General features: G+C 31.6%; 22 non-coding genes across 22 annotated transcripts; all 22 read right to left on the reverse strand.

The window, feature by feature from the left end:
- Positions 1 to 920: 920 nt before the first annotated feature.
- On the reverse strand, positions 921 to 993 carry TRNAF-GAA (transfer RNA phenylalanine (anticodon GAA)). The gene has a single exon. It is a non-coding gene; the product is annotated as a tRNA-Phe (tRNA).
- Positions 994 to 2,388: 1,395 nt separating this feature from the next.
- TRNAF-GAA (transfer RNA phenylalanine (anticodon GAA)) lies at positions 2,389 to 2,461 on the reverse strand. Its single transcript has one exon. It is a non-coding gene; the product is annotated as a tRNA-Phe (tRNA).
- A 909-nt stretch (positions 2,462 to 3,370) lies between these two features.
- On the reverse strand, positions 3,371 to 3,443 carry TRNAF-GAA (transfer RNA phenylalanine (anticodon GAA)). The gene has a single exon. It is a non-coding gene; the product is annotated as a tRNA-Phe (tRNA).
- A 909-nt stretch (positions 3,444 to 4,352) lies between these two features.
- TRNAF-GAA (transfer RNA phenylalanine (anticodon GAA)) lies at positions 4,353 to 4,425 on the reverse strand. Its single transcript has one exon. It is a non-coding gene; the product is annotated as a tRNA-Phe (tRNA).
- Positions 4,426 to 6,805: 2,380 nt separating this feature from the next.
- On the reverse strand, positions 6,806 to 6,878 carry TRNAF-GAA (transfer RNA phenylalanine (anticodon GAA)). Its single transcript has one exon. It is a non-coding gene; the product is annotated as a tRNA-Phe (tRNA).
- Positions 6,879 to 7,787: 909 nt separating this feature from the next.
- On the reverse strand, positions 7,788 to 7,860 carry TRNAF-GAA (transfer RNA phenylalanine (anticodon GAA)). The gene has a single exon. It is a non-coding gene; the product is annotated as a tRNA-Phe (tRNA).
- Positions 7,861 to 10,240: 2,380 nt separating this feature from the next.
- TRNAF-GAA (transfer RNA phenylalanine (anticodon GAA)) lies at positions 10,241 to 10,313 on the reverse strand. Its single transcript has one exon. It is a non-coding gene; the product is annotated as a tRNA-Phe (tRNA).
- A 909-nt stretch (positions 10,314 to 11,222) lies between these two features.
- TRNAF-GAA (transfer RNA phenylalanine (anticodon GAA)) lies at positions 11,223 to 11,295 on the reverse strand. The gene has a single exon. It is a non-coding gene; the product is annotated as a tRNA-Phe (tRNA).
- A 909-nt stretch (positions 11,296 to 12,204) lies between these two features.
- Positions 12,205 to 12,277, reverse strand: TRNAF-GAA (transfer RNA phenylalanine (anticodon GAA)). The gene has a single exon. It is a non-coding gene; the product is annotated as a tRNA-Phe (tRNA).
- A 426-nt stretch (positions 12,278 to 12,703) lies between these two features.
- Positions 12,704 to 12,776, reverse strand: TRNAF-GAA (transfer RNA phenylalanine (anticodon GAA)). Its single transcript has one exon. It is a non-coding gene; the product is annotated as a tRNA-Phe (tRNA).
- A 1,395-nt stretch (positions 12,777 to 14,171) lies between these two features.
- Positions 14,172 to 14,244, reverse strand: TRNAF-GAA (transfer RNA phenylalanine (anticodon GAA)). Its single transcript has one exon. It is a non-coding gene; the product is annotated as a tRNA-Phe (tRNA).
- Positions 14,245 to 15,153: 909 nt separating this feature from the next.
- On the reverse strand, positions 15,154 to 15,226 carry TRNAF-GAA (transfer RNA phenylalanine (anticodon GAA)). The gene has a single exon. It is a non-coding gene; the product is annotated as a tRNA-Phe (tRNA).
- Positions 15,227 to 15,652: 426 nt separating this feature from the next.
- TRNAF-GAA (transfer RNA phenylalanine (anticodon GAA)) lies at positions 15,653 to 15,725 on the reverse strand. Its single transcript has one exon. It is a non-coding gene; the product is annotated as a tRNA-Phe (tRNA).
- Positions 15,726 to 17,120: 1,395 nt separating this feature from the next.
- TRNAF-GAA (transfer RNA phenylalanine (anticodon GAA)) lies at positions 17,121 to 17,193 on the reverse strand. Its single transcript has one exon. It is a non-coding gene; the product is annotated as a tRNA-Phe (tRNA).
- Positions 17,194 to 18,102: 909 nt separating this feature from the next.
- On the reverse strand, positions 18,103 to 18,175 carry TRNAF-GAA (transfer RNA phenylalanine (anticodon GAA)). Its single transcript has one exon. It is a non-coding gene; the product is annotated as a tRNA-Phe (tRNA).
- Positions 18,176 to 18,601: 426 nt separating this feature from the next.
- On the reverse strand, positions 18,602 to 18,674 carry TRNAF-GAA (transfer RNA phenylalanine (anticodon GAA)). Its single transcript has one exon. It is a non-coding gene; the product is annotated as a tRNA-Phe (tRNA).
- Positions 18,675 to 20,069: 1,395 nt separating this feature from the next.
- Positions 20,070 to 20,142, reverse strand: TRNAF-GAA (transfer RNA phenylalanine (anticodon GAA)). Its single transcript has one exon. It is a non-coding gene; the product is annotated as a tRNA-Phe (tRNA).
- Positions 20,143 to 22,514: 2,372 nt separating this feature from the next.
- On the reverse strand, positions 22,515 to 22,587 carry TRNAF-GAA (transfer RNA phenylalanine (anticodon GAA)). The gene has a single exon. It is a non-coding gene; the product is annotated as a tRNA-Phe (tRNA).
- Positions 22,588 to 23,982: 1,395 nt separating this feature from the next.
- On the reverse strand, positions 23,983 to 24,055 carry TRNAF-GAA (transfer RNA phenylalanine (anticodon GAA)). The gene has a single exon. It is a non-coding gene; the product is annotated as a tRNA-Phe (tRNA).
- Positions 24,056 to 24,964: 909 nt separating this feature from the next.
- Positions 24,965 to 25,037, reverse strand: TRNAF-GAA (transfer RNA phenylalanine (anticodon GAA)). The gene has a single exon. It is a non-coding gene; the product is annotated as a tRNA-Phe (tRNA).
- A 426-nt stretch (positions 25,038 to 25,463) lies between these two features.
- On the reverse strand, positions 25,464 to 25,536 carry TRNAF-GAA (transfer RNA phenylalanine (anticodon GAA)). Its single transcript has one exon. It is a non-coding gene; the product is annotated as a tRNA-Phe (tRNA).
- A 1,396-nt stretch (positions 25,537 to 26,932) lies between these two features.
- Positions 26,933 to 27,005, reverse strand: TRNAF-GAA (transfer RNA phenylalanine (anticodon GAA)). The gene has a single exon. It is a non-coding gene; the product is annotated as a tRNA-Phe (tRNA).
- Positions 27,006 to 27,210: the final 205 nt, after the last annotated feature.

The following is a 27,210-nucleotide window of genomic DNA, read 5'->3' on the forward strand; positions in this document are numbered from 1 at the left end:
CTGTGTATGGCAAAAGTCACAAAGACCTCAACTGAGCTATGTTTGCATGCTTACACAAGGTTTAGTATCAATATTTTTCTGTCATCATGATTGCATGAAATGAAAAGAAATTATGTGTTTTATACTGTAAATATATCCATTACAAACCCTTAATCATACATTTAAGTAAAAGTTTTAACAAATTGTGGTCAGGAAGCATTGTTAGATTACTTCAAATTTTCATAATAGTTAGAGTAGGATGACTTACAACATGAAAACAATATTTAAGCTGTATTTATGTTCCGTGTTGTTAAATAAACATTCTCGTCATTTAGAAGTTACTACTGAATACTCAACAATGTTAAGAAATGATGTTGTTTAAATATAAAATAATAAAATTCTGATCACTACTCACGGAAAAAAGAAAAAATGCACGCAAACATGCCGAAACCCGGGATCGAACCAGAGACCTTTAGATCTTCAGTCTAACGCTCTCCCACCCGAGCTATTTCGGCAAGGTCGGTGTATGGCAAAAGTCACTAAGACCTCAACTGAGCTATTTTTGCATGGTTACACAAGTTTAAGTATCAATATTTTTCTGACATCATGGTTGCATGAAATGAAGAGAAAAGATGTGTTTTATACTGTAAATATATAAATTACAAACCCTTAATCATACATTTAAGTAAAAGTTTTATCAAATTGTGTTCTGGAAGCATTGATAGATTACTTCAAATTTTCATAATAGTTAGAGTAGCATGACTTACAACATGAAAACAATATTTAAGCTGTATTTATGCACCGTGTTGTTAAATAAACATTCTCGTCATTTAGAAGTTACTACTGAATACTCAACAATGTTAAGAAATGATGTTGTTTAAATATAAAATAATTAAATTCTGATCACTACTCATGGAAAAAAGAAAAAATGCACGCAAACATGCCGAAACCCGGGATCAAACCAGGGACCTTTAGATCTTCAGTCTAACGCTCTCCCAACTGAGCTATTTCGGCAAGGTCGGGGAATGGCAAAAGTCACTAAGACCTCAACTGAGCTATTTTTGCATGGTTACTCAAGGTTAAGTATCAATATTTTTCAGACATCATGGTTGCATGAAATGAAGAGAAAAGATGTGTTTTATACTGTAAATATATAAATTACAAACCCTTAATCATACATTTAAGTAAAAGTTTTATCAAATTGTGGTCCGGAAGCATTGATAGATTACTTCAAATTTTCATAATAGAGTAGCGTGACGGACAACATGAAAACAATATTTAAGCTGTATTTAAGCACTGTGTTATTAAATAAACATTATCATCATTTAGAAGATACTACTGAATACTCAACTATGTTAAGAAATAATGTTGTTTACATTTGAAATAATGAAATACTGATAAGTAATCAAGGAAAAAAGAAAAAATGTACTCAAACATGCTGAGACCCGGGACCTTTAGATCTTCAGTCTAATGCTCTCCCAACTGAGCTATTTCGGCAAAGTCTGTGTATGGCAAAAGTCACAAAGACCTCAACTGAGCTATGTTTGCATGCTTACACAAGGTTTAGTATCAATATTTTTCTGTCATCATGATTGCATGAAATGAAAAGAAATTATGTGTTTTATACTGTAAATATATCCATTACAAACCCTTAATCATACATTTAAGTAAAAGTTTTAACAAATTGTGGTCAGGAAGCATTGTTAGATTACTTCAAATTTTCATAATAGTTAGAGTAGCATGACTTACAACATGAAAACAATATTTAAGCTGTATTTATGCACCGTGTTGTTAAATAAACATTCTCGTCATTTAGAAGTTACTACTGAATACTCAACTATGTTAAGAAATGAAGTTGTTTAAATTTGAAATAATTAAATTCTGATCACTACTCAAGGAAAAAAGAAAAAATGCACTCAAACATGCCGAAACCGGGGCCTTTAGATCTTCAGTCTAACACTCTCCCAACTGAGCTATTTCAGCAAAGTCTGTGTATGGTAAAAGTCACTAAGACCTCAACTGAGCTATGTTTGCATGGTTACACAAGGTTTAGTATTAATATTTTTCTGACATAATGGTTGCATGAAATGAAGAGAAAAGATGTGTTTTATACTGTAAATATGTAAATTACAAACCCTTAATCATACATTTAAGTAAAAGTTTTATCAAATTGTGTTCTGGAAGCATTGATAGATTACTTCAAATTTTCATAATAGTTAGAGTAGCATGACTTACAACATGAAAACAATATTTAAGCTGTATTTATGCACCGTGTTGTAAAATAAACATTCTCGTCATTTAGAAGTTACTACTGAATACTCAACAATGTTAAGAAATGATGTTGTTTAAATATAAAATAATTAAATTCTGATCACTACTCATGGAAAAAAGAAAAAATGCACGCAAACATGCCGAAACCCGGGATCAAACCAGGGACCTTTAGATCTTCAGTCTAACGCTCTCCCAACTGAGCTATTTCGGCAAGGTCGGTGAATGACAAAAGTCACTAAGACCTCAACTGAGCTATTTTTGCATGGTTACTCAAGGTTAAGTATCAATATTTTTCAGACATCATGGTTGCATGAAATGAAGAGAAAAGATGTGTTTTATACTGTAAATATATAAATTACAAACCCTTAATCATATATTTAAGTAAAAGTTTTATCAAATTGTGGTCCGGAAGCATTGATAGATTACTTCAAATTTTCATAATAGAGTAGCGTGACAGACAACATGAAAACAATATTTAAGCTGTATTTAAGCACTGTGTTATTAAATAAACATTATCATCATTTAGAAGATACTACTGAATACTCAACTATGTTAAGAAATAATGTTGTTTACATTTGAAATAATGAAATACTGATAAGTAATCAAGGAAAAAAGAAAAAATGTACTCAAACATGCTGAGACCCGGGACCTTTAGATCTTCAGTCTAATGCTCTCCCAACTGAGCTATTTCGGCAAAGTCTGTGTATGGCAAAAGTCACAAAGACCTCAACTGAGCTATGTTTGCATGCTTACACAAGGTTTAGTATCAATATTTTTCTGTCATCATGATTGCATGAAATGAAAAGAAATTATGTGTTTTATACTGTAAATATATCCATTACAAACCCTTAATCATACATTTAAGTAAAAGTTTTAACAAATTGTGGTCAGGAAGCATTGTTAGATTACTTCAAATTTTCATAATAGTTAGAGTAGCATGACTTACAACATGAAAACAATATTTAAGCTGTATTTATGCACCGTGTTGTAAAATAAACATTCTCGTCATTTAGAAGTTACTACTGAATACTCAACAATGTTAAGAAATGATGTTGTTTAAATATAAAATAATCAAATTCTGATCACTACTCACGGAAAAAAGAAAAAATGCACGCAAACATGCCGAAACCCGGGATCGAACCAGGGACCTTTAGATCTTCAGTCTAACGCTCTCCCAACTGAGCTATTTCGGCAAGGTCGGTGAATGGCAAAAGTCACTAAGACCTCAACTGAGCTATTTTTGCATGGTTACTCAAGGTTAAGTATCAATATTTTTCAGACATCATGGTTGCATGAAATGAAGAGAAAAGAAGTGTTTTATACAGTAAATATATAAATTACAAACCCTTAATCATACATTTAAGTAAAAGTTTTATCAAATTGTGGTCTGGAAGCATTGATAGATTACTTCAAATTTTCATAATAGAGTAGCATGACGGACAACATGAAAACAATATTTAATCTGTATTTAAGCACTGTGTTATTAAATAAACATTCTCATCATTTAGAAGATACTACTGAATACTCAACTATGTTAAGAAATGATGTTGTTTACATTTGAAATAATGAAATACTGATAAGTAATCAAGGAAAAAAGAAAAAATGTACTCAAACATGCTGAGACCCGGGACCTTTAGATCTTCAGTCTAATGCTCTCCCAACTGAGCTATTTCGGCAAAGTCTGTGTATGGCAAAAGTCACAAAGACCTCAACTGAGCTATGTTTGCATGCTTACACAAGGTTTAGTATCAATATTTTTCTGTCATCATGATTGCATGAAATGAAAAGAAATTATGTGTTTTATACTGTAAATATATCCATTACAAACCCTTAATCATACATTTAAGTAAAAGTTTTAACAAATTGTGGTCAGGAAGCATTGTTAGATTACTTCAAATTTTCATAATAGTTAGAGTAGCATGACTTACAACATGAAAACAATATTTAAGCTGTATTTATGCACCGTGTTGTAAAATAAACATTCTCGTCATTTAGAAGTTACTACTGAATACTCAACAATGTTAAGAAATGATGTTGTTTAAATATAAAATAATCAAATTCTGATCACTACTCACGGAAAAAAGAAAAAATGCACGCAAACATGCCGAAACCCGGGATCGAACCAGGGACCTTTAGATCTTCAGTCTAACGCTCTCCCAACTGAGCTATTTCGGCAAGGTCGGTGAATGGCAAAAGTCACTAAGACCTCAACTGAGCTATTTTTGCATGGTTACTCAAGGTTAAGTATCAATATTTTTCAGACATCATGGTTGCATGAAATGAAGAGAAAAGAAGTGTTTTATACAGTAAATATATAAATTACAAACCCTTAATCATACATTTAAGTAAAAGTTTTATCAAATTGTGGTCTGGAAGCATTGATAGATTACTTCAAATTTTCATAATAGAGTAGCATGACGGACAACATGAAAACAATATTTAATCTGTATTTAAGCACTGTGTTATTAAATAAACATTCTCATCATTTAGAAGATACTACTGAATACTCAACTATGTTAAGAAATGATGTTGTTTACATTTGAAATAATGAAATACTGATAAGTAATCAAGGAAAAAAGAAAAAATGTACTCAAACATGCTGAGACCCGGGACCTTTAGATCTTCAGTCTAATGCTCTCCCAACTGAGCTATTTCAGCAAAGTCTGTGTATGGCAAAAGTCACAAAGACCTCAACTGAGCTATGTTTGCATGCTTACACAAGGTTTAGTATCAATATTTTTCTGTCATCATGATTGCATGAAATGAAAAGAAATTATGTGTTTTATACTGTAAATATATCCATTACAAACCCTTAATCATACATTTAAGTAAAAGTTTTAACAAATTGTGGTCAGGAAGCATTGTTAGATTACTTCAAATTTTCATAATAGTTAGAGTAGGATGACTTACAACATGAAAACAATATTTAAGCTGTATTTATGCTCCGTGTTGTTAAATAAACATTCTCGTCATTTAGAAGTTACTACTGAATACTCAACAATGTTAAGAAATGATGTTGTTTAAATATAAAATAATTAAATTCTGATCACTACTCACGGAAAAAAGAAAAAATGCACGCAAACATGCCGAAACCCGGGATCGAACCAGAGACCTTTAGATCTTCAGTCTAACGCTCTCCCAACCGAGCTATTTCGGCAAGGTCGGTGTATGGCAAAAGTCACTAAGACCTCAACTGAGCTATTTTTGCATGGTTACACAAGTTTAAGTATCAATATTTTTCTGACATCATGGTTGCATGAAATGAAGAGAAAAGATGTGTTTTATACTGTAAATATATAAATTACATACCCTTAATCATACATTTAAGTAAAAGTTTTATCAAATTGTGTTCTGGAAGCATTGATAGATTACTTCAAATTTTCATAATAGTTAGAGTAGCATGACTTACAACATGAAAACAATATTTAAGCTGTATTTATGCACCGTGTTGTAAAATAAACATTCTCGTCATTTAGAAGTTACTACTGAATACTCAACAATGTTAAGAAATGATGTTGTTTAAATTTGAAATAATTAAATTCTGATCACTACTCAAGGAAAAAAGAAAAAATGCACTCAAACATGCCAAAACCGGGGCATTTAGATCTTCAGTCTAACACTCTCCCAACTGAGCTATTTCAGCAAAGTCTGTGTATGGTAAAAGTCACTAAGACCTCAACTGAGCTATGTTTGCATGGTTACACAAGGTTTAGTATTAATATTTTTCTGTCATCATGATTGCATGAAATGAAAAGAAAATATGTGTTTTATACTGTAAATATATCCATTACAAACCCTTAATCATACATTTAAGTAAAAGTTTTAACAAATTGTGGTCAGGAAGCATTGTTAGATTATTTCAAATTTTCATAATAGTTAGAGTAGCATGACTTACAACATGAAAACAATATTTAAGCTGTATTTATGCACCTTGTTGTTAAATAAACATTCTCGTCATTTAGAAGTTACTACTGAATACTCAACTATGTTAAGAAATGAAGTTGTTTAAATTTGAAATAATTAAATTCTGATCACTACTCAAGGAAAAAAGAAAAAATGCACTCAAACATGCCGAAACCGGGGCATTTAGATCTTCAGTCTAACACTCTCCCAACTGAGCTATTTCAGCAAAGTCTGTGTATGGTAAAAGTCACTAAGACCTCAACTGAGCTATGTTTGCATGGTTACACAAGGTTTAGTATTAATATTTTTCTGTCATCATGATTGCATGAAATGAAAAGAAAATATGTGTTTTATACTGTAAATATATCCATTACAAACCCTTAATCATACATTTAAGTAAAAGTTTTAACAAAGTGTGGTCAGGAAGCATTGTTAGATTACTTCAAATTTTCATAATAGTTAGAGTAGCATGACTTACAACATGAAAACAATATTTAAGCTGTATTTATGCACCGTGTTGTAAAATAAACATTCTCGTCATTTAGAAGTTACTACTGAATACTCAACAATGTTAAGAAATGATGTTGTTTAAATATAAAATAATTAAATTCGGATCACTGCTCACGGAAGAAAGAAAAAATGCACGCAAACATGCCGAAACCCGGGATCGAACCAGGGACCTTTAGATCTTCAGTCTAACGCTCTCCCAACTGAGCTATTTTGGCAAGGTCGGTGAATGGCAAAAGTCACTAAGACCTCAACTGAGCTATTTTTGCATGGTTACTCAAGGTTAAGTATCAATATTTTTCAGACATCATGGTTGCATGAAATGAAGAGAAATGATGTGTTTTATACTGTAAATATATAAATTACAAACCCTTAATCATACATTTAAGTAAAAGTTTTATCAAATTGTGGTCTGGAAGCATTGATAGATTACTTCAAATTTTCATAATAGAGTAGCATGACCGACAACATGAAAACAATATTTAAGCTGTATTTAAGCACTGTGTTATTAAATAAACATTGTCATCATTTAGAAGATACTACTGAATACTCAACTATGTTAAGAAATGATGTTGTTTACATTTGAAATAATGAAATACAGATAAGTAATCAAGGAAAAAATAAAAAATGTACTCAAACATGCTGAGAACTGGGACCTTTAGATCTTCAGTCTAATGCTCTCCCAACTGAGCTATTTCGGCAAAGTCTGTGTATGGCAAAAGTCACAAAGACCTCAACTGAGCTATGTTTGCATGCTTACACAAGGTTTAGTATCAATATTTTTCTGTCATCATGATTGCATGAAATGAAAAGAAATTATGTGTTTTATACTGTAAATATATCCATTACAATCCCTTAATCATACATTTAAGTAAAAGTTTTAACAAATTGTGGTCAGGAAGCATTGTTAGATTACTTCAAATTTTCATAATAGTTAGAGTAGCATGACTTACAACATGAAAACAATATTTAAGCTGTATTTATGCTCCGTGTTGTTAAATAAACATTCTCGTCATTTAGAAGTTACTACTGAATACTCAACAATGTTAAGAAATGATGTTGTTTAAATATAAAATAATTAAATTCTGATCACTACTCACGGAAAAAAGAAAAAATGCACGCAAACATGCCGAAACCCGGGATCGAACCAGGGACCTTTAGATCTTCAGTCTAACGCTCTCCCAACCGAGCTATTTCGGCAAGGTCGGTGAATGGCAAAAGTCACTAAGACCTCAACTGAGCTATTTTTGCATGGTTACTCAAGGTTAAGTATCAATATTTTTCAGACATCATGGTTGCATGAAATGAAGAGAAAAGATGTGTTTTATACTGTAAATATATAAATTACAAACCCTTAATCATACATTTAAGTAAAAGTTTTATCAAATTGTGATCTGGAAGCATTGATAGATTACTTAAAATTTTCATAATAGAGTAGCATGACGGACAACATGAAAACAATATTTAAGCTGTATTTAAGCACTGTGTTATTAAATAAACATTCTCATCATTTAGAAGATACTACTGAATACTCAACTATGTTAAGAAATGATGTTGTTTACATTTGAAATAATGAAATACTGATAATTAATCAAGGAAAAAAGAAAAAATGTACTCAAACATGCTGAGACCCGGGACCTTTAGATCTTCAGTCTAATGCTCTCCCAACTGAGCTATTTCGGCAAAGTCTGTGTATGGCAAAAGTCACAAAGACCTCAACTGAGCTATGTTTGCATGCTTACACAAGGTTTAGTATCAATATTTTTCTGTCATCATGATTGCATGAAATGAATAGAAATTATGTGTTTTATACTGTAAATATATCCATTACAATCCCTTAATCATACATTTAAGTAAAAGTTTTATCAAATTGTGTTCTGGAAGCATTGATAGATTACTTCAAATTTTCATAATGGTTAGAGTAGCATGACTTACAACATGAAAACAATATTTAAGCTGTATTTATGCACCGTGTTGTAAAATAAACATTCTCGTCATTTAGAAGTTACTACTGAATACTCAACAATGTTAAGAAATGATGTTGTTTAAATATAAAATAATTAAATTCTGATCACTACTCACGGAAAAAAGAAAAAATGCACGCAAACATGCCGAAACCCGGGATCGAACCAGAGACCTTTAGATCTTCAGTCTAACGCTCTCCCAACCGAGCTATTTCGGCAAGGTCGGTGTATGGCAAAAGTCACTAAGACCTCAACTGAGCTATTTTTGCATGGTTACACAAGTTTAAGTATCAATATTTTTCTGACATCATGGTTGCATGAAATGAAGAGAAAAGATGTGTTTTATACTGTAAATATATAAATTACATACCCTTAATCATACATTTAAGTAAAAGTTTTATCAAATTGTGTTCTGGAAGCATTGATAGATTACTTCAAATTTTCATAATAGTTAGAGTAGCATGACTTACAACATGAAAACAATATTTAAGCTGTATTTATGCACCGTGTTGTAAAATAAACATTCTCGTCATTTAGAAGTTACTACTGAATACTCAACAATGTTAAGAAATGATGTTGTTTAAATTTGAAATAATTAAATTCTGATCACTACTCAAGGAAAAAAGAAAAAATGCACTCAAACATGCCAAAACCGGGGCATTTAGATCTTCAGTCTAACACTCTCCCAACTGAGCTATTTCAGCAAAGTCTGTGTATGGTAAAAGTCACTAAGACCTCAACTGAGCTATGTTTGCATGGTTACACAAGGTTTAGTATTAATATTTTTCTGTCATCATGATTGCATGAAATGAAAAGAAAATATGTGTTTTATACTGTAAATATATCCATTACAAACCCTTAATCATACATTTAAGTAAAAGTTTTAACAAATTGTGGTCAGGAAGCATTGTTAGATTATTTCAAATTTTCATAATAGTTAGAGTAGCATGACTTACAACATGAAAACAATATTTAAGCTGTATTTATGCACCTTGTTGTTAAATAAACATTCTCGTCATTTAGAAGTTACTACTGAATACTCAACTATGTTAAGAAATGAAGTTGTTTAAATTTGAAATAATTAAATTCTGATCACTACTCAAGGAAAAAAGAAAAAATGCACTCAAACATGCCGAAACCGGGGCATTTAGATCTTCAGTCTAACACTCTCCCAACTGAGCTATTTCAGCAAAGTCTGTGTATGGTAAAAGTCACTAAGACCTCAACTGAGCTATGTTTGCATGGTTACACAAGGTTTAGTATTAATATTTTTCTGTCATCATGATTGCATGAAATGAAAAGAAAATATGTGTTTTATACTGTAAATATATCCATTACAAACCCTTAATCATACATTTAAGTAAAAGTTTTAACAAAGTGTGGTCAGGAAGCATTGTTAGATTACTTCAAATTTTCATAATAGTTAGAGTAGCATGACTTACAACATGAAAACAATATTTAAGCTGTATTTATGCACCGTGTTGTAAAATAAACATTCTCGTCATTTAGAAGTTACTACTGAATACTCAACAATGTTAAGAAATGATGTTGTTTAAATATAAAATAATTAAATTCGGATCACTGCTCACGGAAGAAAGAAAAAATGCACGCAAACATGCCGAAACCCGGGATCGAACCAGGGACCTTTAGATCTTCAGTCTAACGCTCTCCCAACTGAGCTATTTTGGCAAGGTCGGTGAATGGCAAAAGTCACTAAGACCTCAACTGAGCTATTTTTGCATGGTTACTCAAGGTTAAGTATCAATATTTTTCAGACATCATGGTTGCATGAAATGAAGAGAAATGATGTGTTTTATACTGTAAATATATAAATTACAAACCCTTAATCATACATTTAAGTAAAAGTTTTATCAAATTGTGGTCTGGAAGCATTGATAGATTACTTCAAATTTTCATAATAGAGTAGCATGACCGACAACATGAAAACAATATTTAAGCTGTATTTAAGCACTGTGTTATTAAATAAACATTGTCATCATTTAGAAGATACTACTGAATACTCAACTATGTTAAGAAATGATGTTGTTTACATTTGAAATAATGAAATACAGATAAGTAATCAAGGAAAAAATAAAAAATGTACTCAAACATGCTGAGAACTGGGACCTTTAGATCTTCAGTCTAATGCTCTCCCAACTGAGCTATTTCGGCAAAGTCTGTGTATGGCAAAAGTCACAAAGACCTCAACTGAGCTATGTTTGCATGCTTACACAAGGTTTAGTATCAATATTTTTCTGTCATCATGATTGCATGAAATGAAAAGAAATTATGTGTTTTATACTGTAAATATATCCATTACAATCCCTTAATCATACATTTAAGTAAAAGTTTTAACAAATTGTGGTCAGGAAGCATTGTTAGATTACTTCAAATTTTCATAATAGTTAGAGTAGCATGACTTACAACATGAAAACAATATTTAAGCTGTATTTATGCTCCGTGTTGTTAAATAAACATTCTCGTCATTTAGAAGTTACTACTGAATACTCAACAATGTTAAGAAATGATGTTGTTTAAATATAAAATAATTAAATTCTGATCACTACTCACGGAAAAAAGAAAAAATGCACGCAAACATGCCGAAACCCGGGATCGAACCAGGGACCTTTAGATCTTCAGTCTAACGCTCTCCCAACCGAGCTATTTCGGCAAGGTCGGTGAATGGCAAAAGTCACTAAGACCTCAACTGAGCTATTTTTGCATGGTTACTCAAGGTTAAGTATCAATATTTTTCAGACATCATGGTTGCATGAAATGAAGAGAAAAGATGTGTTTTATACTGTAAATATATAAATTACAAACCCTTAATCATACATTTAAGTAAAAGTTTTATCAAATTGTGATCTGGAAGCATTGATAGATTACTTAAAATTTTCATAATAGAGTAGCATGACGGACAACATGAAAACAATATTTAAGCTGTATTTAAGCACTGTGTTATTAAATAAACATTCTCATCATTTAGAAGATACTACTGAATACTCAACTATGTTAAGAAATGATGTTGTTTACATTTGAAATAATGAAATACTGATAATTAATCAAGGAAAAAAGAAAAAATGTACTCAAACATGCTGAGACCCGGGACCTTTAGATCTTCAGTCTAATGCTCTCCCAACTGAGCTATTTCGGCAAAGTCTGTGTATGGCAAAAGTCACAAAGACCTCAACTGAGCTATGTTTGCATGCTTACACAAGGTTTAGTATCAATATTTTTCTGTCATCATGATTGCATGAAATGAATAGAAATTATGTGTTTTATACTGTAAATATATCCATTACAATCCCTTAATCATACATTTAAGTAAAAGTTTTATCAAATTGTGTTCTGGAAGCATTGATAGATTACTTCAAATTTTCATAATGGTTAGAGTAGCATGACTTACAACATGAAAACAATATTTAAGCTGTATTTATGCACCGTGTTGTAAAATAAACATTCTCGTCATTTAGAAGTTACTACTGAATACTCAACAATGTTAAGAAATGATGTTGTTTAAATATAAAATAATTAAATTCTGATCACTACTCACGGAAAAAAGAAAAAATGCACGCAAACATGCCGAAACCCGGGATCGAACCAGGGACCTTTAGATCTTCAGTCTAACGCTCTCCCAACCGAGCTATTTCGGCAAGGTTGGTGTATGGCAAAAGTCACTAAGACCTCAACTGAGCTATTTTTGCATGGTTACACAAGTTTAAGTATCAATATTTTTCTGACATCATGGTTGCATGAAATGAAGAGAAAAGATGTGTTTTATACTGTAAATATATAAATTACAAACCCTTAATCATACATTTAAGTAAAAGTTTTATCAAATTGTGTTCTGGAAGCATTGATAGATTACTTCAAATTTTCATAATGGTTAGAGTAGCATGACTTACAACATGAAAACAATATTTAAGCTGTATTTATGCACCGTGTTGTAAAATAAACATTCTCGTCATTTAGAAGTTACTACTGAATACTCAACAATGTTAAGAAATGATGTTGTTTAAATATAAAATAATTAAATTCTGATCACTACTCACGGAAAAAAGAAAAAATGCACGCAAACATGCCGAAACCCGGGATCGAACCAGGGACCTTTAGATCTTCAGTCTAACGCTCTCCCAACTGATCTATTTCGGCAAGGTCGGTGAATGGCAAAAGTAACTAAGACCTCAACTGAGCTATTTTTGCATGGTTACTCAAGGTTAAGTATCAATATTTTTCAGACATCATGGTTGCATGAAATGAAGAGAAAAGATGTGTTTTATACTGTAAATATATAAATTACAAACCCTTAATCATACATTTAAGTAAAAGTTTTATCAAATTGTGATCTGGAAGCATTGATAGATTACTTAAAATTTTCATAATAGAGTAGCATGACGGACAACATGAAAACAATATTTAAGCTGTATTTAAGCACTGTGTTATTAAATAAACATTCTCATCATTTAGAAGATACTACTGAATACTCAACTATGTTAAGAAATGATGTTGTTTACATTTGAAATAATGAAATACTGATAATTAATCAAGGAAAAAAGAAAAAATGTACTCAAACATGCTGAGACCCGGGACCTTTAGATCTTCAGTCTAATGCTCTCCCAACTGAGCTATTTCGGCAAAGTCTGTGTATGGCAAAAGTCACAAAGACCTCAACTGAGCTATGTTTGCATGCTTACACAAGGTTTAGTATCAATATTTTTCTGTCATCATGATTGCATGAAATGAAAAGAAATTATGTGTTTTATACTGTAAATATATCCATTACAAACCCTTAATCATACATTTAAGTAAAAGTTTTAACAAATTGTGGTCAGGAAGCATTATTAGATTATTTCAAATTTTCATAATAGTTAGAGTAGCATGACTTACAACATGAAAACAATATTTAAGCTGTATTTATGCACCTTGTTGTTAAATAAACATTCTCGTCATTTAGAAGTTACTACTGAATACTCAACTATGTTAAGAAATGAAGTTGTTTAAATTTGAAATAATTAAATTCTGATCACTACTCAAGGAAAAAAGAAAAAATGCACTCAAACATGCCGAAACCGGGGCATTTAGATCTTCAGTCTAACACTCTCCCAACTGAGCTATTTCAGCAAAGTCTGTGTATGGTAAAAGTCACTAAGACCTCAACTGAGCTATGTTTGCATGGTTACACAAGGTTTAGTATTAATATTTTTCTGTCATCATGATTGCATGAAATGAAAAGAAAATATGTGTTTTATACTGTAAATATATCCATTACAAACCCTTAATCATACATTTAAGTAAAAGTTTTAACAAAGTGTGGTCAGGAAGCATTGTTAGATTACTTCAAATTTTCATAATAGTTAGAGTAGCATGACTTACAACATGAAAACAATATTTAAGCTGTATTTATGCACCGTGTTGTAAAATAAACATTCTCGTCATTTAGAAGTTACTACTGAATACTCAACAATGTTAAGAAATGATGTTGTTTAAATATAAAATAATTAAATTCGGATCACTGCTCACGGAAGAAAGAAAAAATGCACGCAAACATGCCGAAACCCGGGATCGAACCAGGGACCTTTAGATCTTCAGTCTAACGCTCTCCCAACTGAGCTATTTTGGCAAGGTCGGTGAATGGCAAAAGTCACTAAGACCTCAACTGAGCTATTTTTGCATGGTTACTCAAGGTTAAGTATCAATATTTTTCAGACATCATGGTTGCATGAAATGAAGAGAAATGATGTGTTTTATACTGTAAATATATAAATTACAAACCCTTAATCATACATTTAAGTAAAAGTTTTATCAAATTGTGGTCTGGAAGCATTGATAGATTACTTCAAATTTTCATAATAGAGTAGCATGACCGACAACATGAAAACAATATTTAAGCTGTATTTAAGCACTGTGTTATTAAATAAACATTGTCATCATTTAGAAGATACTACTGAATACTCAACTATGTTAAGAAATGATGTTGTTTACATTTGAAATAATGAAATACTGATAAGTAATCAAGGAAAAAAGAAAAAATGTACTCAAACATGCTGAGACCCGGGACCTTTAGATCTTCAGTCTAATGCTCTCCCAACTGAGCTATTTCGGCAAAGTCTGTGTATGGCAAAAGTCACAAAGACCTCAACTGAGCTATGTTTGCATGCTTACACAAGGTTTAGTATCAATATTTTTCTGTCATCATGATTGCATGAAATGAAAAGAAATTATGTGTTTTATACTGTAAATATATCCATTACAATCCCTTAATCATACATTTAAGTAAAAGTTTTAACAAATTGTGGTCAGGAAGCATTGTTAGATTACTTCAAATTTTCATAATAGTTAGAGTAGCATGACTTACAACATGAAAACAATATTTAAGCTGTATTTATGCTCCGTGTTGTTAAATAAACATTCTCGTCATTTAGAAGTTACTACTGAATACTCAACAATGTTAAGAAATGATGTTGTTTAAATATAAAATAATTAAATTCTGATCACTACTCACGGAAAAAAGAAAAAATGCACGCAAACATGCCGAAACCCGGGATCGAACCAGGGACCTTTAGATCTTCAGTCTAACGCTCTCCCAACCGAGCTATTTCGGCAAGGTTGGTGTATGGCAAAAGTCACTAAGACCTCAACTGAGCTATTTTTGCATGGTTACACAAGTTTAAGTATCAATATTTTTCTGACATCATGGTTGCATGAAATGAAGAGAAAAGATGTGTTTTATACTGTAAATATATAAATTACAAACCCTTAATCATACATTTAAGTAAAAGTTTTATCAAATTGTGTTCTGGAAGCATTGATAGATTACTTCAAATTTTCATAATGGTTAGAGTAGCATGACTTACAACATGAAAACAATATTTAAGCTGTATTTATGCACCGTGTTGTAAAATAAACATTCTCGTCATTTAGAAGTTACTACTGAATACTCAACAATGTTAAGAAATGATGTTGTTTAAATATAAAATAATTAAATTCTGATCACTACTCACGGAAAAAAGAAAAAATGCACGCAAACATGCCGAAACCCGGGATCGAACCAGGGACCTTTAGATCTTCAGTCTAACGCTCTCCCAACTGATCTATTTCGGCAAGGTCGGTGAATGGCAAAAGTAACTAAGACCTCAACTGAGCTATTTTTGCATGGTTACTCAAGGTTAAGTATCAATATTTTTCAGACATCATGGTTGCATGAAATGAAGAGAAAAGATGTGTTTTATACTGTAAATATATAAATTACAAACCCTTAATCATACATTTAAGTAAAAGTTTTATCAAATTGTGATCTGGAAGCATTGATAGATTACTTAAAATTTTCATAATAGAGTAGCATGACGGACAACATGAAAACAATATTTAAGCTGTATTTAAGCACTGTGTTATTAAATAAACATTCTCATCATTTAGAAGATACTACTGAATACTCAACTATGTTAAGAAATGATGTTGTTTACATTTGAAATAATGAAATACTGATAATTAATCAAGGAAAAAAGAAAAAATGTACTCAAACATGCTGAGACCCGGGACCTTTAGATCTTCAGTCTAATGCTCTCCCAACTGAGCTATTTCGGCAAAGTCTGTGTATGGCAAAAGTCACAAAGACCTCAACTGAGCTATGTTTGCATGCTTACACAAGGTTTAGTATCAATATTTTTCTGTCATCATGATTGCATGAAATGAAAAGAAATTATGTGTTTTATACTGTAAATATATCCATTACAAACCCTTAATCATACATTTAAGTAAAAGTTTTAACAAATTGTGGTCAGGAAGCATTATTAGATTATTTCAAATTTTCATAATAGTTAGAGTAGCATGACTTACAACATGAAAACAATATTTAAGCTGTATTTATGCACCTTGTTGTTAAATAAACATTCTCGTCATTTAGAAGTTACTACTGAATACTCAACTATGTTAAGAAATGAAGTTGTTTAAATTTGAAATAATTAAATTCTGATCACTACTCAAGGAAAAAAGAAAAAATGCACTCAAACATGCCGAAACCGGGGCATTTAGATCTTCAGTCTAACACTCTCCCAACTGAGCTATTTCAGCAAAGTCTGTGTATGGTAAAAGTCACTAAGACCTCAACTGAGCTATGTTTGCATGGTTACACAAGGTTTAGTATTAATATTTTTCTGTCATCATGATTGCATGAAATGAAAAGAAAATATGTGTTTTATACTGTAAATATATCCATTACAAACCCTTAATCATACATTTAAGTAAAAGTTTTAACAAAGTGTGGTCAGGAAGCATTGTTAGATTACTTCAAATTTTCATAATAGTTAGAGTAGCATGACTTACAACATGAAAACAATATTTAAGCTGTATTTATGCACCGTGTTGTAAAATAAACATTCTCGTCATTTAGAAGTTACTACTGAATACTCAACAATGTTAAGAAATGATGTTGTTTAAATATAAAATAATTAAATTCGGATCACTGCTCACGGAAGAAAGAAAAAATGCACGCAAACATGCCGAAACCCGGGATCGAACCAGGGACCTTTAGATCTTCAGTCTAACGCTCTCCCAACTGAGCTATTTTGGCAAGGTCGGTGAATGGCAAAAGTCACTAAGACCTCAACTGAGCTATTTTTGCATGGTTACTCAAGGTTAAGTATCAATATTTTTCAGACATCATGGTTGCATGAAATGAAGAGAAATGATGTGTTTTATACTGTAAATATATAAATTACAAACCCTTAATCATACATTTAAGTAAAAGTTTTATCAAATTGTGGTCTGGAAGCATTGATAGATTACTTCAAATTTTCATAATAGAGTAGCATGACCGACAACATGAAAACAATATTTAAGCTGTATTTAAGCACTGTGTTATTAAATAAACATTGTCATCATTTAGAAGATACTACTGAATACTCAACTATGTTAAGAAATGATGTTGTTTACATTTGAAATAATGAAATACTGATAAGTAATCAAGGAAAAAAGAAAAAATGTACTCAAACATGCTGAGACCCGGGACCTTTAGATCTTCAGTCTAATGCTCTCCCAACTGAGCTATTTCGGCAAAGTCTGTGTATGGCAAAAGTCACAAAGACCTCAACTGAGCTATGTTTGCATGCTTACACAAGGTTTAGTATCAATATTTTTCTGTCATCATGATTGCATGAAATGAAAAGAAATTATGTGTTTTATACTGTAAATATATCCATTACAATCCCTTAATCATACATTTAAGTAAAAGTTTTAACAAATTGTGGTCAGGAAGCATTGTTAGATTACTTCAAATTTTCATAATAGTTAGAGTAGCATGACTTACAACATGAAAACAATATTTAAGCTGTATTTATGCTCCGTGTTGTTAAATAAACATTCTCGTCATTTAGAAGTTACTACTGAATACTCAACAATGTTAAGAAATGATGTTGTTTAAATATAAAATAATTAAATTCTGATCACTACTCACGGAAAAAAGAAAAAATGCACGCACACATGCCGAAACCCGGGATCGAACCAGGGACCTTTAGATCTTCAGTCTAACGCTCTCCCAACCGAGCTATTTCGGCAAGGTTGGTGTATGGCAAAAGTCACTAAGACCTCAACTGAGCTATTTTTGCATGGTTACACAAGTTTAAGTATCAATATTTTTCTGACATCATGGTTGCATGAAATGAAGAGAAAAGATGTGTTTTATACTGTAAATATATAAATTACAAACCCTTAATCATACATTTAAGTAAAAGTGTTATCAAATTGTGTTCTGGAAGCATTGATAGATTACTTCAAATTTTCATAATGGTTAGAGTAGCATGACTTACAACATGAAAACAATATTTAAGCTGTATTTATGCACCGTGTTGTAAAATAAACATTCTCGTCATTTAGAAGTTACTACTGAATACTCAACAATGTTAAGAAATGATGTTGTTTAAATATAAAATAATTAAATTCTGATCACTACTCACGGAAAAAAGAAAAAATGCACGCAAACATGCCGAAACCCGGGATCGAACCAGGGACCTTTAGATCTTCAGTCTAACGCTCTCCCAACTGAGCTATTTCGGCAAGGTTGGGTAATGGCAAAAGTCACTAAGACCTCAACTGGGCTATTTTTGCATGGTTACTCAAGGTTAAGTATCAATATTTTTCAGACATCATGGTTGCATGAAATGAAGAGAAAAGATGTGTTTTATACTGTAAATATATAAATTACAAACCCTTAATCATACATTTAAGTAAAAGTTTTATCAAAATGTGGTCTGGAAGCATTGATAGATTACTTCAAATTTTCATAATAGAGTAGCATGACGGTCAACATGAAAACAATATTTAAGCTGTATTTAAGCACTGTGTTATTAAATAAACATTCTCATCATTTAGAAGATACTACTGAATACTCAACTATGTTAAGAAATGATGTTGTTTACATTTGAAATAATGAAATACTGATAATTAATCAAGGAAAAAAGAAAAAATGTACTCAAACATGCTGAGACCCGGGACCTTTAGATCTTCAGTCTAATGCTCTCCCAACTGAGCTATTTCGGCAAAGTCTGTGTATGGCAAAAGTCACAAAGACCTCAACTGAGCTATGTTTGCATGCTTACACAAGGTTTAGTATCAATATTTTTCTGTCATCATGATTGCATGAAATGAAAAGAAATTATGTGTTTTATACTGTAAATATATCCATTACAAACCCTTAATCATACATTTAAGTAAAAGTTTTAACAAATTGTGGTCAGGACGCATTGCTAGATTATTTCAAATTTTCATAATAGTTAGAGTAGCATGACTTACAACATGAAAACAATATTTAAGCTGTATTTATGCACCTTGTTGTTAAATAAACATTCTCGTCATTTAGAAGTTACTACTGAATACTCAACTATGTTAAGAAATGAAGTTGTTTAAATTTGAAATAATTAAATTCTGATCACTACTCAAGGAAAAAAGAAAAAATGCACTCAAACATGCCGAAACCGGGGCATTTAGATCTTCAGTCTAACACTCTCCCATCTGTGCTATTTCAGCAAAGTCTGTGTATGGTAAAAGTCACTAAGACCTCAACTGAGCTATGTTTGCATGGTTACACAAGGTTTAGTATTAATATTTTTCTGTCATCATGATTGCATGAAATGAAAAGAAAATATGTGTTTTATACTGTAAATATATCCATTACAAACCCTTAATCATACATTTAAGTAAAAGTTTTAACAAAGTGTGGTCAGGAAGCATTGTTAGATTACTTCAAATTTTCATAATAGTTAGAGTAGCATGACTTACAACATGAAAACAATATTTAAGCTGTATTTATGCACCGTGTTGTAAAATAAACATTCTCGTCATTTAGAAGTTACTACTGAATACTCAACAATGTTAAGAAATGATGTTGTTTAAATATAAAATAATTAAATTCGGATCACTGCTCACGGAAAAAAGAAAAAATGCACGCAAACATGCCGAAACCCGGGATCGAACCAGGGACCTTTAGATCTTCAGTCTAACGCTCTCCCAACTGAGCTATTTCGGCAAGGTCGATGAATGGCAAAAGTCACTAAGACCTCAACTGAGCTATTTTTGCATGGTTACTCAAGGTTAAGTATCAATATTTTTCAGACATCATGGTTGCATGAAATGAAGAGAAATGATGTGTTTTATACTGTAAATATATAAATTACAAACCCTTAATCATACATTTAAGTAAAAGTTTTATCAAATTGTGGTCTGGAAGCATTGATAGATTACTTCAAATTTTCATAATAGAGTAGCATGACCGACAACATGAAAACAATATTTAAGCTGTATTTAAGCACTGTGTTATTAAATAAACATTCTCATCATTTAGAAGATACTACTGAATACTCAACTATGTTAAGAAATGATGTTGTTTACATTTGAAATAATGAAATACTGATAAGTAATCAAGGAAAAAAGAAAAAATGTACTCAAACATGCTGAGACCCGGGACCTTTAGATCTTCAGTCTAATGCTCTCCCAACTGAGCTATTTCGGCAAAGTCTGTGTATGGCAAAAGTCACAAAGACCTCAACTGAGCTATGTTTGCATGCTTACACAAGGTTTAGTATCAATATTTTTCTGTCATCATGATTGCATGAAATGAAAAGAAATTATGTGTTTTATACTGTAAATATATCCATTACAAACCCTTAATCATACATTTAAGTAAAAGTTTTAACAAATTGTGGTCAGGAAGCATTGTTAGATTACTTCAAATTTTCATAATAGTTAGAGTAGCATGACTTACAACATGAAAACAATATTTAAGCTGTATTTATGCTCCGTGTTGTTAAATAAACATTCTCGTCATTTAGAAGTTACTACTGAATACTCAACAATGTTAAGAAATGATGTTGTTTAAATATAAAATAATTAAATTCTGATCACTACTCACGGAAAAAAGAAAAAATGCACGCAAACATGCCGAAACCCTGGGATCGAACCAGATCTTCAGTCTAACGCTCTCCCAACCGAGCTATTTCGGCAAGGTTGGTGTATGGCAAAAGTCACTAAGACCTCAACTGAGCTATTTTTGCATGGTTACACAAGGTTAAGTATCAATATTTTTCTGACATCATGGTTGCATGAAATGAAGAGAAAAGATGTGTTTTATACTGTAAATATATAAATTACAAACCCTTAATCATACATTTAAGTAAAAGTTTTATCAAATTGTGGTCTGGAAGCATTGATAGATTACTTCAAATTTTCATAATAGAGTAGCATGACCGACAACATGAAAACAATATTTAAGCTGTATTTAAGCACTGTGTTATTAAATAAACATTCTCATCATTTAGAAGATACTACTGAATACTCAACTATGTTAAGAAATGATGTTGTTTACATTTGAAATAATGAAATACTGATAAGTAATCAAGGAAAAAAGAAAAAATGTACTCAAACATGCTGAGACCCGGGACCTTTAGATCTTCAGTCTAATGCTCTCCCAACTGAGCTATTTCGGCAAAGTCTGTGTATGGCAAAAGTCACAAAGACCTCAACTGAGCTATGTTTGCATGCTTACACAAGGTTTAGTATCAATATTTTTCTGTCATCATGATTGCATGAAATGAAAAGAAATTATGTGTTTTATACTGTAAATATATCCATTACAAACCCTTAATCATACATTTAAGTAAAAGTTTTAACAAATTGTGGTCAGGAAGCATTGTTAGATTACTTCAAATTTTCATAATAGTTAGAGTAGCATGACTTACAACATGAAAACAATATTTAAGCTGTATTTATGCTCCGTGTTGTTAAATAAACATTCTCGTCATTTAGAAGTTACTACTGAATACTCAACAATGTTAAGAAATGATGTTGTTTAAATATAAAATAATTAAATTCTGATCACTACTCACGGAAAAAAGAAAAAATGCACGCAAACATGCCGAAACCCTGGGATCGAACCAGATCTTCAGTCTAACGCTCTCCCAACCGAGCTATTTCGGCAAGGTTGGTGTATGGCAAAAGTCACTAAGACCTCAACTGAGCTATTTTTGCATGGTTACACAAGGTTAAGTATCAATATTTTTCTGACATCATGGTTGCATGAAATGAAGAGAAAAGATGTGTTTTATACTGTAAATATATAAATTACAAACCCTTAATCATACATTTAAGTAAAAGTTTTATCAAATTGTGTTCTGGAAGCATTGATAGATTACTTCAAATTTTCATAATGGTTAGAGTAGCATGACTTACAACATGAAAACAATATTTAAGCTGTATTTATGCACCGTGTTGTAAAATAAACTTTCTCGTCATTTAGAAGTTACTACTGAATACTCAACAATGTTAAGAAATGATGTTGTTTAAATATAAAATAATTAAATTCTGATCACTACTCACGGAAAAAAGAAAAAATGCACGCAAACATGCCGAAACCCGGGATCGAACCAGGGACCTTTAGATCTTCAGTCTAACGCTCTCCCAACTGAGCTATTTCGGCAAGGTCGGTGAATGGCAAAAGTCACTAAGACCTCAACTGGGCTATTTTTGCATGGTTACTCAAGGTTAAGTATCAATATTTTTCAGACATCATGGTTGCATGAAATGAAGAGAAAAGATGTGTTTTATACTGTAAATATATAAATTACAAACCCTTAATCATACATTTAAGTAAAAGTTTTATCAAATTGTGGTCTGGAAGCATTGATAGATTACTTCAAATTTTCATAATAGAGTAGCATGACGGTCAACATGAAAACAATATTTAAGCTGTATTTAAGCACTGTGTTATTAAATAAACATTCTCATCATTTAGAAGATACTACTGAATACTCAACTATGTTAAGAAATGATGTTGTTTACATTTGAAATAATGAAATACTGATAAGTAATCAAGGAAAAAAGAAAAAATGTACTCAAACATGCTGAGACCCGGGACCTTTAGATCTTCAGTCTAATGCTCTCCCAACTGAGCTATTTCGGCAAAGTCTGTGTATGGCAAAAGTCACAAAGACCTCAACTGAGCTATGTTTGCATGCTTACACAAGGTTTAGTATCAATATTTTTCTGTCATCATGATTGCATGAAATGAAAAGAAATTATGTGTTTTATACTGTAAATATATCCATTACAAACCCTTAATCATACATTTAAGTAAAAGTTTTAACAAATTGTGGTCAGGAAGCATTGTTAGATTACTTCAAATTTTCATAATAGTTAGAGTAGCATGACTTACAACATGAAAACAATATTTAAGCTGTATTTATGCACCGTGTTGTTAAATAAACATTCTCGTCATTTAGAAGTTACTACTGAATACTCAACTATGTTAAGAAATGAAGTTGTTTAAATTTGAAATAATTAAATTCTGATCACTACTCAAGGAAAAAAGAAAAAATGCACTCAAACATGCCGAAACCGGGGCCTTTAGATCTTCAGTCTAACACTCTCCCAACTGAGCTATTTCAGCAAAGTCTGTGTATGGTAAAAGTCACTAAGACCTCAACTGAGCTATGTTTGCATGGTTACACAAGGTTTAGTATTAATATTTTTCTGTCATCATGATTGCATGAAATGAAAAGAAAATATGTGTTTTATACTGTAAATATATCCATTACAAACCCTTAATCATACATTTAAGTCAAAGTTTTAACAAAGTGTGGTCAGGAAGCATTGTTAGATTACTTCAAATTTTCATAATAGTTAGAGTAGCATGACTTACAACATGAAAACAATATTTAAGCTGTATTTATGCACCGTGTTGTAAAATAAACATTCTCGTCATTTAGAAGTTACTACTGAATACTCAACAATGTTAAGAAATGATGTTGTTTAAATATAAAATAATTAAATTCTGATCACTGCTCACGGAAAAAAAAAAAAATGCACGCAAACATGCCGAAACCCGGGATCGAACCAGGGACCTTTAGATCTTCAGTCTAACGCTCTCCCAACTGAGCTATTTCGGCAAGGTCGGTGAATGGCAAAAGTCACTAAGACCTCAACTGAGCTATTTTTGCATGGTTACTCAAGGTTAAGTATCAATATTTTTCAGCCATCATGGTTGCATGAAATGAAGAGAAAAGATGTGTTTTATACTGTAAATATATAAATTACAAACCCTTAATCATACACTTAATTAAAAGTTTTATCAAACTGTGGTCTGGAAGCATTGATAGATTACTTCAAATTTTCATAATAGAGTAGCATGACGGACAACATGAAAACAATATTTAAGCTGTATTTAAGCACTGTGTTATTAAATAAACATTCTCATCATTTAGAAGATACTACTGAATACTCTACTATGTTAAGAAATGATGTTGTTTACATTTGAAATAATGAAATACTGATAAGTAATCAAGGAAAACAGAAAAAATGTACTCAAACATGCTGAGACCCGGGACCTTTAGATCTTCAGTCTAATGCTCTCCCAACTGAGCTATTTCGGCAAAGTCTGTGTATGGCAAAAGTCACAAAGACCTCAACTGAGCTATGTTTGCATGCTTACACAAGGTTTAGTATCAATATTTTTCTGTCATCATGATTGCATGAAATGAAAAGAAATTATGTGTTTTATTCTGTAAATATATCCATTACAAACCCTTAATCATACATTTAAGTAAAAGTTTTAACAAATTGTGGTCAGGAAGCATTGTTAGATTACTTCAAATTTTCCTAATAGTTAGAGTAGCATGACTTACAACATGAAAACAATATTTAAGCTGTATTTATGCACCATGCTGTTAAATAAACATTCTCGTCATTTAGAAGTTACTACTGAATACTCAACAATGTTAAGAAATGATGTTGTTTAAATATAAAATAATTAAATTCTGATCACTACTCACGGAAAAAAGAAAAAATGCATGCAAACATGCCGAAACCCGGGATCGAACCAGGGACCTTTAGATCTTCAGTCTAATGCTCTCCCAACCGAGCTATTTCGGCAAGGTCGGTCTATGGCAAAAGTCACTAAGACCTCAACTGAGCTATGTTTGCATGGTTACACAAGGTTTAGTATTAACATTTTTCTGTCATCATGATTGCATGAAATGAAAAGAAAATATGTGTTTTATAATGTAAATATATCCATTACAAACCCTTAATCATACATTTATGTAAAAGTTTTAACAAATTGTGGTCAGGAAGCATTGATAGATAACTTCAAATTTTCATAATAGTTAGAGTAGCATGACTTACAACATGAAAACAATATTTATGCTGTATTTATGCACCGTGTTGTTAATTAAACATTCTCATCATTTAGAAGTTACTACTGAATACTCAACTATGTTAAGAAATGATGTTGTTTAAATATAAAATAATTAAATTCTGATCACTACTCACGGAAAAAAGAAAAAATGCACGCAAACATGCCGAAACCCGGGATCGAACCAGGGACTTTTAGATCTTCAGTCTAACGCTCTCCCAACTGAGCTATTTCGGCAAGGTCGGTGAATGGCAAAAGTCACTAAGACCTCAACTGGGCTATTTTTGCATGGTTACTCAAGGTTAAGTATCAATATTTTTCAGACATCATGGTTGCATGAAATGAAGAGAAAAGATGTGTTTTATACTGTAAATATATAAATTACAAACCCTTAATCATACATTTAAGTAAAAGTTTTATCAAAATGTGGTCTGGAAGCATTGATAGATTACTTCAAATTTTCATAATAGAGTAGCATGACGGTCAACATGAAAACAATATTTAAGCTGTATTTAAGCACTGTGTTATTAAATAAACATTCTCATCATTTAGAAGATACTACTGAATACTCAACTATGTTAAGAAATGATGTTGTTTACATTTGAAATAATGAAATACTGATAAGTAATCAAGGAAAAAAGAAAAAATGTACTCAAACATGCTGAGACCCGGGACCTTTAGATCTTCAGTCTAATGCTCTCCCAACTGAGCTATTTCGGCAAAGTCTGTGTATGGCAAAAGTCACAAAGACCTCAACTGAGCTATGTTTGCATGCTTACACAAGGTTTAGTATCAATATTTTTCTGTCATCATGATTGCATGAAATGAAAAGAAATTATGTGTTTTATACTGTAAATATATCCATTACAAACCCTTAATCATACATTTAAGTAAAAGTTTTAACAAATTGTGGTCAGGAAGCATTGTTAGATTACTTCAAATTTTCATAATAGTTAGAGTAGCATGACTTACAACATGAAAACAATATTTAAGCTGTATTTATGCACCGTGTTGTTAAATAAACATTCTCGTCATTTAGAAGTTACTACTGAATACTCAACTATGTTAAGAAATGAAGTTGTTTAAATTTGAAATAATTAAATTCTGATCACTACTCAAGGAAAAAAGAAAAAATGCACTCAAACATGCCGAAACCGGGGCCTTTAGATCTTCAGTCTAACACTCTCCCAACTGAGCTATTTCAGCAAAGTCTGTGTATGGTAAAAGTCACTAAGACCTCAACTGAGCTATGTTTGCATGGTTACACAAGGTTTAGTATTAATATTTTTCTGTCATCATGATTGCATGAAATGAAAAGAAAATATGTGTTTTATACTGTAAATATATCCATTACAAACCCTTAATCATACATTTATGTCAAAGTTTTAACAAAGTGTGGTCAGGAAGCATTGTTAGATTACTTCAAATTTTCATAATAGTTAGAGTAGCATGACTTACAACATGAAAATAAATATTTAAGCTGTATTTATGCACCGTATTGTAAAATAAACATTCTCGTCATTTAGAAGTTACTACTGAATACTCAACAATGTTAAGAAATGATGTTGTTTAAATATAAAATAATTAAATTCTGATCACTGCTCACGGAAAAAAAAAAAAATGCACGCAAACATGCCGAAACCCGGGATCGAACCAGGGACCTTTAGATCTTCAGTCTAACGCTCTCCCAACTGAGCTATTTTGGCAAGGTCGGTGAATGGCAAAAGTCACTAAGACCTCAACTGAGCTATTTTTGCATGGTTACTCAAGGTTAAGTATCAATATTTTTCAGACATCATGGTTGCATGAAATGAAGAGAAAAGATGTGTTTTATACTGTAAATATATAAATTACAAACCCTTAATCATACATTTAATTAAAAGTTTTATCAAACTGTGGTCTGGAAGCATT

The sequence above is a fragment of the Taudactylus pleione genome, unplaced genomic scaffold (genome assembly GCF_031769625.1).
Source record: "Taudactylus pleione unplaced genomic scaffold, aTauple2 ptg001029l, whole genome shotgun sequence".
Lineage (NCBI taxonomy): Eukaryota > Metazoa > Chordata > Amphibia > Anura > Myobatrachidae > Taudactylus > Taudactylus pleione.